This window comes from Juglans regia, chromosome 7, assembly GCF_001411555.2.
Source record: "Juglans regia cultivar Chandler chromosome 7, Walnut 2.0, whole genome shotgun sequence".
Classification (NCBI taxonomy): domain Eukaryota; kingdom Viridiplantae; phylum Streptophyta; class Magnoliopsida; order Fagales; family Juglandaceae; genus Juglans; species Juglans regia.
This window is the reverse complement of record NC_049907.1, coordinates 40,033,024-40,035,709: the sequence shown is the minus strand read 5'-3', so window position 1 is coordinate 40,035,709 and position 2,686 is coordinate 40,033,024. Positions and strand designations below refer to the sequence as shown.

At 36.8% G+C, this 2,686-nt stretch overlaps 1 pseudogene; it reads left to right on the top strand.

Moving 5' to 3' along the window:
* Positions 1 to 277: 277 nt before the first annotated feature.
* On the top strand, positions 278 to 1,282 carry LOC109006784 (annotated as a pseudogene).
* The last annotated feature ends 1,404 nt before the right edge of the window (positions 1,283 to 2,686 follow it).

Below are 2,686 nucleotides of genomic sequence, written 5' to 3'. Positions count from 1 at the left end.
TATCCACTTGTTATGTGCTAGATTTGGCGAAAAAGCATAACCCTGGTAGGCCGAGGTTCTCTAAGTAGTAAGTAGTGGCCATACATAGCATTTAGGATATTTCAGGGGTGGCTCCAATGGGATCTAAAACGTCGGCTCAGGTATTTCACGGGCTTTGCTTCACTTTTAAATCTGTACTCTCTCCAAAATTACGATTCCTAACTTTTCTATCATCACCATTTGTGTTCAGGTCAGTGACTCAGTACTTCTACAAATCATCTCTCTCTCTCTCTCTCTCTCTCTCTCTACCCTAAGTTTTGAGAGATGTGTTACTCTATTTATTCTCTTTTCTGGATGATATGATGCTTGTGAGCCAGCTAGACTGTTATTGTCGTTTTGATCTTGCTAGGTCTGGCTGCATCAAAAGCAACCATGGAGAGGAAGAGCTTGACCAACAGTTTGAAAGACCACAGTATTGATACTAGAGCCATTAAGTACTGTATCAACGACAATAAGTACGTCATGCCTAAAGATTCAGCGAATTGTGATAGCCAAAGCTATGGGGATGATTATGTTAATGGGCTTTCATGGCCCCCACGATCTTACACATGTAACTTCTGCAAAAGGGAATTCAAATCTGCTCAAGCTCTGGGTGGCCATATGAATGTCCATAGGAGAGACAGAGCCAGGTTGAGACAGTCACCCCCAAGGGACGGTCAGTACCCTTTTCTCAACCTTAACTGTAACCCTAACCCAAAGTTCTCACCCTCATCCTCCTCGTCATTATCATCCCCTTCAACAAGGCTCACACCATTTGCTTTCCCGTTACCTTCTTTCATTTCTCCCACACTTTCGCCATTAACTTCACCATCTTCTGCTTCTCCGAATGAAGTGCAAAAGTGGGGTTTAGTTAGTAGCCTATTTGATTCTTTGAGTCCAAAAAGCATGGATTTAACTAAACTGAAGAGTGAAAAATCATTTAATGGGGCGAAGAATTTGATCATGGTTTCAAGGAAAGAGGCGGCCACAAGATTTTCAAGAAGCAAGAGATTGCCAGGTTGGACTTGGAAGTCGATTTCCTCCGCGACTCAACGGGGGACATAGATTTGGAACTTCGATTGGGAAACTCTTAGATGGGTTTTTTCAAAATCTTTGTTTTGTCTAAATGCACCAATTTACCATCTGAGAAGACCAAATAGCTAGCGAGATGCATAAATATCTATTTGATATGAACAACGTCGCATTTCCAATCTATTTAGCATGTACTACCTATTTTATGGCTTTTATATATTATATTGATCATTTCCTGAAGTATCAGCCTTTTGAACTTATTCTCGAGTCTCTCTTTATTATTTTTCTTTTCTCTTGATGAATATTCTCTAGTCTCTTGTGGCTAAGAGAAACATGAGTTGCTGCTAATTGATTAATTAGATTTTATTTTTGACGTAATTTGCATTGTAACGATTCGGCCTTAACTTTTGATCAGTACTGATATCATTTCATGTACGCTTGTTTATTTAGCTACGAGAGACAAAGATCTAGCTTTTCCACTTCATTCCAAGGATTTTTTTTTTTTTTTTTAGTTTTTTGTCTTTGGTATGTGCATCTTGGTAGGTTAACTGTTACTTAACCATGCACAAACTGTTGCATGCTTACTTAAAAACAAAAAGTAAAACTGCTGCACGTACGAGTCGAGGGCCTGCAAGAATGTGATGACTAGGAACAAGGAAATTAAAGATAAACAAATCCTTTCAAGGTCTTCCTATCCAACCTATATATATATATATATATATATATAGGTGTCTTGTTCCATATAGCAGCCAATTTATAAAATGGCGCCATATACGTAATATATGATCGATAGACAGAAAGATAAATGTCAATACGAGTGAGATTGCATATTGAGGATGAATTGATATGGTAAATGGCCAGATTACAATTAATTATGGGCGCAATTACAGTAACTTTTCTTTTTGCAATATTTTAATCAAAGATTTTTGCTTACTCCATGACCATATATGCACACTCATCTTAGGCTTCGCATTTTTCCAATGATGAAAGGCATATCATTTCTAGAACCAAGTTCCAACGATATCTTTTTTATGCCCATAATGCCATGTAATTTTCTAGCATATTCCTCCCTCAAGAGATCATAAAAGAAAACTGATCAAAACTCGCCAAATATAATTAGTTTCTTGCAAGTCTATATGCCAACTATATATATATATATATATATATATATATAATATATATATATATATATAATATATATATATATATATATATATAATTCAAATCATGAATAATCTTCGTTGGAGATTGCAAATCAAGAGTATGTCAGTTCATGACGCACTTTAAAAGATGATTCTGCCTTCGGAAAAGTATCTTGTCCCAGGCCAAAGTAGATTTCATAGAACTGCATTTGCATATTTATAGCATCTCCTTGATAGTCAGTACAGAAGATAAAAGAAGAGAACAAAATGAATAGCTTACATGGAGATACATGTAATCAATCTTTATCATTCAGATCTGGGATAACATATTACTACGAGTACTCCTATGGTTGCCATGTCAATGATACACGAGTGGGCCGGGTCTGGATACTTTTCCCGGAATCTGACGGTTTGCATGTTCCCGACAATGCCTGGATGTCAAACGGTATGATGGCTTTTCCTTAAAAGGGAATGATATTTTTCGATGATCAGTT